The sequence below is a fragment of the Rhinoderma darwinii genome, chromosome 3 (assembly GCF_050947455.1).
Source record: "Rhinoderma darwinii isolate aRhiDar2 chromosome 3, aRhiDar2.hap1, whole genome shotgun sequence".
Classification (NCBI taxonomy): domain Eukaryota; kingdom Metazoa; phylum Chordata; class Amphibia; order Anura; family Rhinodermatidae; genus Rhinoderma; species Rhinoderma darwinii.
Window position 1 is genome coordinate 167,484,363 of NC_134689.1, and position 14,341 is coordinate 167,498,703.

Below are 14,341 nucleotides of genomic sequence, written 5' to 3' on the forward strand. Positions count from 1 at the left end.
TGGGAGAAGGTGCTGTGGTCAGATGAGACTAAAATTGAGCTCTTTGGCATTAACTCAACTCGCCGTTTTTGGAGGAAGAGAAATGCTGCCTATGACCCAAAGAACACCGTCCCCACTGTCAAGCATGGAGGTGGAAACATTATGTTTTGGGGGTGTTTCTCTGCTAAGGGCACAGGACTATTTCACTGCATCAATGGGAGAATGGATGGAGCCATGTACCGTCAAATCCTGAGTGACAACCTCCTTCCCTCCACCAGGACATTAAAAATGGCTCGTGGCTGGGTCTTCCAGCACGACAATTACCCAAAACATACAGCCAAGGCAACAAAGGAGTGGCTCAAAAAGAAGCACATTAAGGTCATGGAGTGGCCTAGCCAGTCTCCAGACCTTAATCCCATCGAAAACTTATGGAGGGAGCTGAAGATCCGAGTTGCCAAGCGACAGCCTCGAAATCTTAATGATTTACAGATGATCTGCAAAGAGGAGTGGGCCAAAATTCCATCTAACATGTGTGCAAACCTCATCATCAACTACTAAAAATGTCTGACTGCTGTGCTTGCCAACAAGGGTTTTGCCACCAAGTATTAAGTCTTGTTTGCCAAAGGGATCAAATACTTATTTCTCTGTGCACAATGCAAATAAATATATATAATTTTGACAATGTGATTTTTTTTTTTTTATATAATCTATCTCTCACTGGTAAAATTAACCTAGCCTAAAAATTCTAGACTGTTCATGTCTTTGACAGTGGGCAAACTTACACAATCAGCAAGGGATCAAATACTTATTTCCTTCACTGTATCTTACCACAGATCTGAGAATCGGGTCCGTTTTTACGGACCCATTTCATCCGCTCAACTGAATGGGTCCATGAAAACTATCAGGTGCCACTCAGATGCCGTTAAAAATGGCCCGAGTGTCACATCGGTCGTGTGCAACTGGTATAAGTACTGAGTAAAAGGTTTTAATACTTATGTCAATGTACTATTTTAGTTTTTCCTTTTCAATATATTAACAAATATTACTAACATTCTGTTTTTACTTTGTGATTATGGGGTATTGAGCGCAGAATGATGGGGAAATTATAGATTTTTCTTTTTCTTTTAGCACAAGGCCTCAACATAACAAAATGTGAAAAAAGTGAAGGGGTCTGAAGACTTTCCGAATGCACTGTATAACCTGCAGACTTAGTTTTTTTTAATTAACTTTAATCCCTTGAGAAAACTCTTGCGACTTTCAGCCTTCAGCCTTTCAATATTCCAGTGGTCATTAAAATTTTTTATTTGCAATGACATAGCTGCATGAGACGTGTTTTTTCTTTCTTTCCTTCAGCAACATTTAGGGGTACACTTACAAATAAAGTCAGCGCTCTGACACTATCCAATCAGCTGCGGACGGTGTCAGAGCAGCTTCTGCTGTTTGATGTCTCTCGCAAGTTCACACAGTATTCTTATCACTTGCAGACAGTAGCAGGAGAGAAGAAAAGAGTGCATGCAAACACACACACACACACATACATGCAGCAGTGACACCATCGCTGCCGCTGCTGCCACTGCCAATACCAACAACCGTCATACAGGTTCGTATAGAAACCCCTAGGTAACGAGCACCGGATTCGCTCCTCGCCACCGGGGCACTCATTTTCTACCCTATGTTCAATGGCAATGAGCACTAGCCCCTAGGCAATGAGCACCTGATTCTCTCCAAACAATGGGAATACATTTTCTACCCTATGGCAACGAGCAATTGACACTGGTCCCACAGCATTAGCCCCTAGGCAACGAACATTATCCCCATACTAGTCACTGGTCCCACAACATAAGCCCCTAGGCAATGAGCAGTAGCCCCATAATAGCCACTGGTTACACAGCATTAGCCCCTAGGCAACAAACATTACCTGCATACTAGTCACTGGTCTCACAACATTAGCCCCTAGGCAATGAGCAGTAGCCCCAAAAGCCACTGGTTACACAGCAGTAGCCCCATAATAGCCACTGGTTACACAGCATTATCCTCTTGGCAACGAGTAATAGCCCCATAATAGCTAATAGTCCCACAGAATTAGCCCCTAGGCAATGAGTATTATCCCAATACTAGCCACTGGTCCCACAGCATTAGCCCCTAAACAACCAGCTATTGGCCCCAGAAAAAGCAACTATTCTCTACGCAGCAAGGTTTTTGACCCAGTAGCAAGCAATTGTTCCTAGACAATAAGCAATTGTCCCATGGGCAACAAGATATTGGCAACGGTAACAAGCATTTGTCCCCTTGGTAAAAGATGATTGGCTCTAATTAAAAAACAGTTTGACCTAGGTAAAAAGCAATTGTCCCCCCTTGTGCTGTTCCTATTGGTCAAGTCCATTTCCCCTGGGTCATGAGCTGTTCCTCTGGTTCAAGTCTATTTCCTTTGGGTCATAAGCTGTTCCCTTGGGCGAGTATAACTCAATGCACAGCTATTCCTTTTTTTGACTTTTAACTTTTAAGTCGATTGACAGTCAGGAGACTGAACTCAATGGTACTCCACCAATCGGCAGTGTAAGCCAGGGCGGAAAAGGTGAACTAGTTCAAAAACTAGTTCATACATTATGTCTTTTTCATTCTTGTGTTTTTTTCTCATAGTTAGAATGGTTGAAAATTCGACTGCAGTCTAAGTTCGGAAAACACTGGATGATGTCAGTAATTGCTTTCCAACGAATCCTTTACACAACGTACTCAAAAAAGTGATGGTTCGGATGAAGATACAAGATTGGGAAATTCCGCTTTATGCTCATGTGAAAGATGTATCCCATGCCAACACCAATAGAATCAATTTGCTGTGGAGAAATATCTAATGTTGAACCCTACCTTGAAAGCATTACTGTCCAGATATCTATGCATGTCATTGGTGAAATAAGGAAAACTCCTCCTGATAAGGATTTGAATAGGTAAATAAACAAGCTTCCAATGCATGCCAAGCTTGTGAGACTATATAAAAATTGTTTTATTTCTTTTTCGATAAAAATCAACCTTTTATTTTCTGTTTTAGGCTTCTTTGTAATGCTGCATATCGGGGTTTTACTGCTTGGATATATTGCTATTTGGGTGTTGGAAACCGTCAACCATTCCCCTCTTGTTCTGTAAAACGTATTTGTAAAAACTTTCTAGATCAAGATTATTGCGGATTTCTAATGTTTTGTGAAGAACCCGCAGAATATTTGGCTATGGAATAAAAATCATTATCCTTTTTCTGCTTTGTTAAACTTTTTAAGGGTTTATAATCTAAACAAATTCTAAACCTTGCAAATTAGGTGTATTTGTTACTTTACAATGTTTAAAGGCGTATTCCCGCATGTAATGCAGTTTTTGCGAGAATTGTTCATGACTAAAATATAAATTAACCCCTTCCCTCTTTGGCCACTTTTGACCTTCCTGACAGTGCCTCATTTTTCAAATCTGACATGTTTCACTTTATGTGGTAATAACTTAGGAATGCTTTAACCTATCCAAGCGATTCTGAGATTGTTTTCTCGTGACACATTGGACTTTATGTTACTGGGAAAATTTGCTCGATATATTGAGTATTTAATTGTGAAAAACACAAAAATTTTGTGAAAAATGTCAAAAATGTGCATTTTTCTAAATTTAAATGTATCTGCTTGTAAGACAGGCAGTTATACCACACAAAATAGTCGCTAATTAACATCCCCCATATGTCTACTTTACATTGGCGCCATTTTTTGAACATCCTTTTATTTTTTTAGGACATTGCAAGGCTTAGAACTTTAGCATCAATTTCTCACATTTTCAAGAAAATTTCAAAAGACTATCTTTATAGGTTCCAGTTCAGTTTTGAAGAGGCTTTAAGGGCCTTATATATTAGAAAACCCCAATAAGTCACCCCATTTTAAAAACTGCACCCCTCAAAGTATTCAAAACAGCATTTAGAAAGTTTCTTAACCCTTTAGACATTTCGCAGGAACTTAAGCAATGTAGAGGTGCAATTTACAAATTTCATTTTTTTTTTGCAGAAATTCAATTTTAATCCATTGTTTTGTAACACAGAAGCTTTTACCAGAGAAATGCAACTCAATATTTATTGCCCAAATTCTGCAGTTTTAAGAAATATCCCACATGTGGCCCTAGCGTGCTACTGGACTGAAGCACCGGCCTCAGAATGAGAGGAGCACCTAGTGGATTTTGGAGCCTCCTTTTTATTAGAATATAGTTTAGGCACCAGGTCAGGTTTGAAGAGGTCTTGTGGTGCCACAACAGTGGAGATCCCCCAAAAGTGACCCCATTTGGGAAACTACACCCCTCAAGGAATTTACTTAGGGGTATAGTAAGCCTTTTGACCCCACAGTTTTTTTTGCAGAAATTATTGGAATTAGGCTGTGAAAATCAAAATCTACATTTTTTCAAATAAAATGTAGGTTTAGCTTTTGCAGCTGAAATTTAGCAGGAATGGTTTGCGGAGGCCATGTCGCATTTGCAAAGCCCCTGAAGGGGACAGAACAGTGGAAACCCCCCACAAGTGACCCCATTTTGGAAAATAAACCCCTTGAGGAAATTATCTAGGGGTAGAGTGAGCATTTTGACCGCAGAGGATGTTTGCAGAAATTATTGGAACTAGGCCGTGAAAATGAAAATCTACACTTTTTCAAATAAAATGTAGGTTTAGCTAAGTTTTTTTTCATTTCCACAAGGACAAATGGAGAAAAATCTCCAAAAGATTTGTAAAGCAATTTCACCCGAGTAAAACAATACCCCACATGTGGTCATAAACAGCTGTTTGGACACACGGCAGGGCTGAGAAGGGAAAGAGCGCCATTTAGCTTTTGGAGCTCAAATTTAGCAGGATTGGTTTGCGGAGGTCATGTCGCATTTGCAAAGGTCCTGAGGGGACAAAACAGTGGAAACCCCCCACAAGTGACCCTATTTTGGAAACTACACCCCTTGAGGAAATTATCTAGAGGTATAGTGAGCATTTTGACCCCACAGGATTTTTGCTGAAATTATTGGAAGTAGGCTGTGAAAACGAAAATCTATACTTTTTCAAATAAAATGTAGGTTTAGCTCATTTGTTTTCATTTTCACAAGGACTAAAGGAGAAAAAGCTCCACAAAACTTGGAAAGCAATTTCTCCCGAGTAAAACAATACTCCATATATGGTCATAAAAGGCTGTTTGGACACACGGCAGGGCTTAGAATGGAATGAGCGCTATTTGGAGCTCAAGTTTAGCAGGAATGGTTTGCAGAGGCCATGTTGCATTTGCAAAGCCCCTGAGTGGACAAAACAGTGGAAAACCCACAATTGACCCCATTTTGGAAATGACAAGCCTTGAGGAAATTATCTAGGGGTATAGTGAGCATTGTGACCCCATAGGAGTTCTGGAGAAATTATTGGAAGTAGGCTGTGAAAATAAAATATAGGTTTAGCTAATTTGTTTTCATTTTCACAAGGACTAAAGGAGAAAAAGCTCCACAAAATTTGGAAAGCAATTTCTTTCGAGTAAAACAATACCCCATATGTGGTCATAAAAGGCTGTTTGGACACACGGCAGGTCTTAGAAGTGAAAGAGCGCTATTTGGAGCTCAAATTTAGCAGGAATAGTTTGCAGAGGCCATGTCGCATTTGCAAAGCCCCTGAGGGGAAAAAACAGTGGAAACCCCACAAGTGACCCCATTTTGGAAATTACAACCCTTGAGGAAAGTATCTAGGGGTCTAGTGAGCATTTTGACCCCCCAGGATTTTTGCAGAAATTATTGGAACTAGGCTGTGAAAATGAAAATCCAAATTTTTTTCAAATAAAATGTAGGTTTAGCTAATTAGTTTTCATTTCCACAAGGGTTAAAGGAGAAAAAGCTCACAAAATTTGTAAAGTAATTTCTCCCAAGTAAAACAGTACCCTATATGTGGTCATAAAAGGCTGTTCGGACACACGGCAGGGCTGAGAAGGGAAAGGGTGCCATTTGGAGCTCAAATTTAGCAGGAATGGTTTGCAGAGGTCATGTCGCATTTGCAAAGCCCCTAAGGGGACAAAACAGTGGAAACCCCCCACAAGTGACACCATTTGGGAAACAACGAAATTATTTAGGGGTATAGTGAGCATTTAAATAAATTATCCAATTAAAAATCCATGGATGTGTGATAAACTTTGAACACAGGCCAAGTTTGACGGGGCAGGTTTCACACTGATAAATTGTGTCTTTTCTTCTCCCTCTTTTGTAACACACTTCGCACCTTTTTTGGGCCCTTTCCTTTTTACCAGTGGAGGGGATTTAGCTGGGAAAGTGTTGTCCTGGTACAATACGTGGATCATCGCTTCTAGAAGTACTGGGGCCCTCCCCTTCCGGGTTCCTAAATACAAGGGCCTTGATAACCACCTCTTGAAAATTAAGAAATGTCCCTGTCCAGCCTGCCCATTGGTATAGCACGTAAGCGTTATACAATGCCATCTGTACCATGTGCACGGCTAGCTTTCTGTATCACACCTTTGTTTTCCGCATGGCACTGTATGGCTTTAGTACTTGATCAGAGATATCAACCCCTCCCATGTACTTATTGTAGCCCAGGATGCAATCTGGCTTGGGGGTAATTGTAGTGCTACCTCGGACATTTACAGGTGTGCTGCCGCTACTATGTATTGTGGTCAACATAAGGACATCCCTCTTGTTCTTATACTTGACCAGCAACATGTTCTCGCTGTTTAGTGACCTGCTTTCTCCCTTTCATATTGGTTGCCCAATCAGAGTTTTAGAGAGGCCTCTCTGGTTTTTGCGCACTGTGCCGCATGCTGCAGTACTTCTGCTGGAGAGGCAGTTAAATAATTGGATGCTGGTGTAGAAGTTATCCAAGTAAAGGTGATAACCCTGGTCCAGCAGTGGGTGCATCAAATCCTACACTATTTCCCCACTAATTCCCAGGACAGGGGGACATTCTGGAGGTTCTATCCTGGTGTCCTTCCCTTTATAATCCCTAAACCTGTAGGTGTACTCTGAGCTACTCTCGCACGTCGCCCTCTTGCTTGGCAGGTATTGGCAGAATTTTAGTCTCCCCTTAAAATGCACAAGGGACTCATCTATTGCAATGATCTTTTCGGTGGTGTAAGCTTCTTGAAATTTAGTGCAGAAATAATCAATGACTGGCCTGATTTTGAATAGGTGGTCATATGTGGGGTCATCACAGGGCGGGCACTGTGCATTATCATTATAATGCAAAAATTTCAGAATGATTTCAAAACGTGTCCGGGTCATTGCCATGCGGTTAAATGGGGTGCTGTATAAAACGTCTGTACTCCAGGATTGCCTAATTTCTGGCTTTTTTACTAGGCTCATATGTAGCACAAGGCCCCAAAATGTCATCATCTCCGCTGCGGAGATGGGGGTCCACCTAGCAAATGATGACGTGGGGCTTTGGGCTAAAAATTGCTGGGCGTATAAATTTGTCTGGGCCACTATTAAATTCTCAAAATCCTCAGGGAAAAAGACCTTGAAAAAGTAAATTTCTGCGAGGCCTGCAGTCTCTAACTGAATTCCTGAGCTCCCTGTGAAATCAGGAATGTGAGGTTTCTAATTCTCAGGGGGTGGGTTCCACATGGTATCACTCATTTTGGGGGTTGCCTGAGGTGATTCCTTGGGCGCCTTTGTGGGGGTTCCTCATCACTGGATGAGGATGATGAGGAGGAGAAGGTCAACAGGAATACAGCAATTTCCTCTTCTCCCTCACTGGCCGATTTAGTGTAAGAGGCCAGGATGGTGTATGCCTCCTCGGCTGAGTAGACCCTTTGGGATGATTGGGACATTTTTATTAGGGGGGTATGTAGTGCTTGAACACGTGTAATATTTTTTATAGAGGTGGTTGTGTGTGTTGTGCTTGTACACGTGTATATGAAATTTATAGAAAAAAAAAAAGAAAAAGAAGAGAACAAAAAGAAGAAAAGAATAAGACAAAAATTTTGAAGAAAGAAATTTACTGAACGTCCAATATAAAACTGTAAAAAATTCCTGACTACCTGACACTAACAAATGAACTCTAAAGCTGTAAAAAAAACGTTCAAAAATTTAGTGAACGAACTTCAGCGAAAAAAACTGAATGTCCATCACTAACGCTAACTATAACGCTGTAAATTTACTCTAAAACTATCGCTACGCTATCAAAAATTTAGGGAACGAACTTCAGTTAGAAAAAACTGAATGTCTGTCACTAACTGATGCTAACTAAAACGCTGTAAATTTATACTAAAACTGTCGCTACGCTATCAAATATTTAGTGACGAACTTCAGTTAAAGAAAACTGAATGTCCGTCACTAACTGACGCTAACTATAACGCTGTAAATTTACTCTAAAACTGTAGAAAAAATATATAGCTAGAACTTCAACAAAAAAGCCCTCCTCCAAATCCCCTTCTAGCATTTTTCTATCCTCATCAAAACAATAAGGCAAAAAATCCCTCACAAACCAATAATAGTGACATGTACGGAGCATATTTTTCTGCATATGCAAATCCGCCTGCAAGTGCGCATGGGATAGCCGGATATGCCTAAAATCGCAAGTACTCTGTGCCCTCTGGAAACACTGTCCAACAACACCTACATGGCGCTAAAATTGGTTTAGAAATCATTTTTGAACTGACAGAACTTCATACTATTTAAAAAAATAATAAGATTTTTTTATTAGTATGATAAAGTTGATTGGAGTAAAAAAAAAAAAAAATTAATTTGGTCTGCCTGTAAAAGAAAGAAAGAAAAATAAATAAATGATCTAGAATACCTATTCTATAACACACAAAACACATCCACTTGTGACATTTACTCTAATGGCTGCTGTCGCGGACCGCCACCTCCCCTTACCTGCTGACGGCCTGCAGACCTTCCTCCTCTGGCCGACGTCTCCATCCCCAGAGAAGTCAGCGCATCCGGCCGATTTGTCCTGCAATGTCAGCGAGGGGGCAAGCTCGCTGGTTTCCGGCCTTAAAGGGCCAGCTTGCATATGTAATTAATTGATTATTTCCCAGATCACCCTGGACTATAAAAAGGGCCCTGCCCTTTCACTCCATGACTGAGCGTTGTTGCTGTCTACCCATGTTCGTATTGCAAATGGTCCCTTAGTGTTATCCTGCTGCCAGTGTTCTTGTGCCCTGCTACCTGTATCCTGTATCCCGTGCTGTGTTTTGTTCCTGAGCCTTTCTAGTGTTGGAGTCGTGTTATGCTGGTGTCATCTGCCATTCCTGGTATCATATGCCACGTCTGGTGTTACCTGCCACGTTTAGCCCCATCCGTGCCAAAGCCTCTGCCACTGTCTGGACTTTCATAGGTACCATTGTGCTACAAACTTTTGTATTGACTTTGCAAAAACTGCATCTTGGCCAGCTGCCTCTCCGCTACGGTGGAGCGGCCTAGTGGGTCCACGTACCCCAAGATCGTGACAGTACTCTCAGGCAATGGATCCCGCTGGCCAATCTAAGACTGCAGTTCAGGTGATTCAAACGGATATGCGTGACCTACGTGCATGCCAGGATCACCTCCTCGTGGCTGTAAACTCCATCATCCCCAACTGGATCAACCACCTGCTCCTATTCCGGATGCTGCTGCTGTCCCACTGCCCGTTAGTCCTCTTGTCTGTTCCGGATCCACAGTTTTGCTGCCTCTTCCTCTTCGCTATGACGGTGACCCTAGAGGCCAAGGTGGCGTTCATTATTTCCCTTCTCCCTAGCAAGGCCCTGGGATGGGCAAACCCCATCATGGAACGAGAGGGACCTGAATTCTCGGACCTAGCTTTATTTTTACAAACTTTTTGTACTGTGTTAGAGGACCCGGGTCAAACATCCTTTGCAGCGGCCACTCTGCTAACCCTCAAGCAAGGAGGGTCCACAGTAGGAGAGTATGCTATCTCCTTTCGTAGCCTGGCAGGAGGGTTGGCATGGAACAATGAGGCGTTGGTGGCGATCTTTTGGCAGGGACTATCCAAGCACATCAAAGACGAGCTAGCAACCTTAAAGGCCATTTTATGCGCCAAAGTCCACAAAAGTCGGGAAACTCCAGCACCTAGGGTTGTTTGGGGAGACAACCCTAGATGGGAAGACGCCAAACGTCAAAGCCTCTCCCAAGTTAACTATTTCTGTGACCATCATCTCTGGAGAGACATCACCAGGGGCGTAGCTAGGGGGGGGCAGGGGGGCATGTGCCACGGGCGCAACCCAGTGGTAGGGAAGGGGGGGCGCCGAAGACCAGCTGATTGCTGCTGATAGGCGCCCCATATGTCGGACACCTGCAGCAGCTTTAGGAAGAGCCAGGAAATTACGGCGTTCTGACTGGGGTCTGTGACGGCCAGGGAGTGGACCAGTCCAGTCACCTGACTTGTTACCTGACCTCACATCAGTGACATGAGGTCAGATGAGACTCAGGTCAGGGGACAGGTCCACTCCCGTGCTGCAGCCTTCCAGCTCTGCTGTTACACATGCCGAGAAGCAGAGAGGAAGCTCCGCCCACAGCCCGTCCTGACCTGTGATGCTGTCAGCAAGGAGACATGGTGAGTGCCTGTGTTTGTATGTGTGTACTGTGAATACAGTGTGTGTGTAATGGCAGGAAGGAGGTGAAGGGAAAGTGAGCCCTAATCTACCCACCGCCCTGTCCCTGCCTACTTGCAACGACCCGCCCTAGGCGACGAGGTACAACTGGGCGGCGGTCCCTACGCTGGCTAAGTGCACAGGAAGACAAACAGGGAACACGCAAGGGAAGGGGCAGTAGCCACGGAACGCCACGAGGAAACGGGGCGGCGAACGAACAGTCAGGACCAGGACGAAGTGAGTACAACCGAGCGGGCACGGAGACAGAAGCAAGCCAGGGGCAAAGCAAAGCAGGTCAAGCAGAACTGCAGCAAGGCAGAAGCACGGCAGAAGCAGGCTGGAGCAAGCAGCAGTGGGGCCAGGAATCCAAAAGAATTACAAGCACCGAGGGAGAGCACAGGGCAGGTAATAAAGGGCAGGGGGCGGAGCTAACTCCGACAGACCAGGCCGCGATAGGCTCTCCCACTCCTGAGCCTGCCACCCTGGTTGGTGGGAGATGGTGTCAGTCGAACAGGTCTGGCCTCAGGTGTGGATTGATTAATCCCAGGAGTATAGCTAGATGAAGTACCTGGCAGATCCCTAACAGTACTCCCCCTTTTATGAGGGGCCACCGGACCCTTACTAAGGGGACCCGGTTTAGTGGGGAAGAGGAGGTGGAACCTCCTGATCAATACCCCAGCGTGAACATCACGGGCAGGTACCCAAGTCCTCTCCTCCGGCCCGTATCCTCTCCAATGGACCAGGTACTGGAGGGAGCCCTGGACCATCCTACTGTCCATAATCTTGGCCACCTCGAATTCCACCCCCTCAGGGGTGAGAACGGGGACAGGAGGTATCCTCGAGGGGGACCAGGACGGGGAGCAGCGTTTAAGGAGGGAGGCATGGAAGACGTCATGTATGCGAAAGGATGGGGGGAGCTCCAGACGGAAGGATACAGGGTTGAGGACTTCAATGATCTTATAAGGTCCAATAAATCGGGGAGCAAACTTCCTGGACGGGACCTTAAGGCGCAAGTTCCTGGACGACAACCAGACCAAATCCCCGACGACAAACCGGGGGTTAGCAGAACGTCTACTATCCGCCTGAATCTTTTGTGCGCTCTGGGACGCCTCTAGGTTCTTCTGAACCTGGGCCCAGACAGTGCACAGTTCCCGATGAACCTCCTCTACCTCAGGATTATTGGAACAACCAGGGGAGACGGAGGAGAACCTTGGGTTAAACACGAAATTACAGAAAAACGGGGAGACCCCTGACGAGTTACTGACCCGGTTATTCAGGGAAAATTCAGCAAGGGGAAGGAATGAGACCCAATCGAATTGACAGTCAGAGATGAAACACCTTAAATATTGTTCCAGGGATTGGTTGGTCCTTTCCGTTTGGCCATTAGTTTCGGGATGGAAGGCGGAGGAGAAGGACAGATCAATCTCCAACTTTTTACAAAAAGCTCTCCAAAATAAGGAAACAAATTGTACCCCTCTGTCAGAAACGATATTGACTGGGGCCCCATGGAGACACAGGATGTGTTTCACAAACAAAGAAGCTAACGTCTTGGCGTTAGGTAGCTTCTTAAGGGGCACAAAGTGGCACATCTTGCTGAAGCGGTCGACTACCACCCACACCACCGACTTGCCCTGAGATGGAGGCAAATCGGTGATAAAATCCATGGAGATATGGGTCCAAGGTCTCTGGGGAATGGGCAAGGAACGTAGTAGGCCCGCAGGTCGGGACCTAGGGGTTTTGGACCTAGCGCAAACCTCACAAGCGGCGACGTAAGCCCTAACATCTTTAGGCAACCCAGGCCACCAATAGTTTCTGGTAATGAGGTGTTTGGTGCCCAAGATGCCAGGATGACCAGATAGAGCGGAGTCATGGTTTTCCCTGAGTACCCTCAGCCGGTATTGCAGGGGAACAAACAGTTTGTCCCCAGGGACGTTCCCGGGAGCTGCACCCTGATCAGCCGCGATATCAGAAGCTAAATCAGAATCCGTGGCAGAGACGATTATACCAGGGGGTAAAATACAAGCAGGATCCTTCTCGGAAGGAGGATTGGCCATGAAACTACGTGACAGAGCGTCAGCCTTAATATTCTTGGACCCAGCCCTATAGGTAACCAAGAAATTAAATCTGGTAAAGAATAGTGCCCACCGAGCTTGTCTAGGATTAAGCCTCCGGGCCGATTCTAGGAAAACCAGATTCTTGTGATCCGTAAGGACCGTTACCTGGTGTCTGGCCCCCTCCAGGAAGTGCCGCCACTCCTCAAAAGCCCATTTAATGGCTAGAAGTTCGCGGTTGCCAATATCATAGTTACTCTCCGTGGGCGAAAACTTCCTAGAGAAGTAAGCACAGGGGCGGAGATGGGTGAGGGAGCTGGTACCCTGGGACAAGACGGCCCCCACTCCCACCTCGGAAGCGTCAACCTCCACAATAAATGGCTCCTCTTGGTTGGGCTGAATCAGCACGGGGGCCGAGATAAAGCACTTCTTGAGAGTCTCAAAGGCCTGGACGGCCTCAGGGGGCCAATGGAGGACATCGGCACCCTTGCGGGTAAGGTCCGTAAGAGGCTTAGCGACGACCGAGAAGTTGGCAATAAATCTCCTGTAATAGTTGGCGAACCCTAAAAAACACTGTAACGCCTTAAGGGAGGCAGGTTGGACCCATTCCGCCACAGCTTGAACCTTGGCAGGGTCCATGCGGAATTCATGAGGAGTGAGGATTTGCCCTAAAAATGGTATCTCCTGTACCCCAAAGACACATTTTTCAGTCTTAGCAAACAGATTATTCTCCCGAAGGACCTGGAGCACCTTCCTGACATGCTCCACGTGGGAGGACCAGTCCTTGGAAAACACCAGTATGTCATCAAGGTACACAACAAGAAAATTACCCAGGTACTCTCTCAGGATTTCATTAATAAAATTCTGGAAGACAGCAGGGGCATTACACAACCCAAAGGGCATGACCAGGTATTCGAAATGACCCTCGGGTGTGTTGAACGCAGTTTTCCACTCATCCCCCTCTTTGATGCGGATAAGGTTATATGCCCCCCGTAGATCGAACTTAGAAAACCATTGGGCTCCCTGAACCTGATTAAAAAGATCCGGAATCAAAGGAAGTGGGTACTGGTTCCTTACGGTGACCTTATTCAGGTTACGATAATCAATGCACGGCCTAAGACCACCATCCTTCTTCCCCACGAAGAAGAAGCCAGCACCTACAGGAGAAGTCGAGGGGCGAATGAAACCCTTGGCCAGGCATTCTTGGATATACACCCTCATCGCTTCATGTTCAGGACATGAAAGATTAAATATCCTACCCTTAGGAAGCTTGGCACCAGGCACCAAATCGATAGCGCAATCGTAATCTCTATGGGGGGGCAACACCTCGGAGGCCTCCTTAGAAAACACATCGGCGAAGTCCTGAACAAACTCAGGAAGCGTGTTTACCTCCTCCCGGGGAGAAATAGAGTTAACGGAAAGACATGACATAAGACATTCATTACCCCATTTGGTGAGATCCCCAGTATTCCAATCAAATGTGGGATTATGCAACTGCAACCAGGGAAGACCTAATACCAGATCAGACGATAATCCCTGCATCACCAGTACAGAGCACTGCTCCAAATGCATGGAGCCAACCAGGAGTTCAAAAACAGGAGTATGCTGAGTAAAATAACCATTAGCAAGGGGGGTTGAGTCGATTCCTACTACAGGGATAGGATAAGGTAAATCAATACAAGGCATCTTTAGAGACATAGCAAATTCCACAGACATGATATTAGCAGATGAGCCAGAATCCACGAA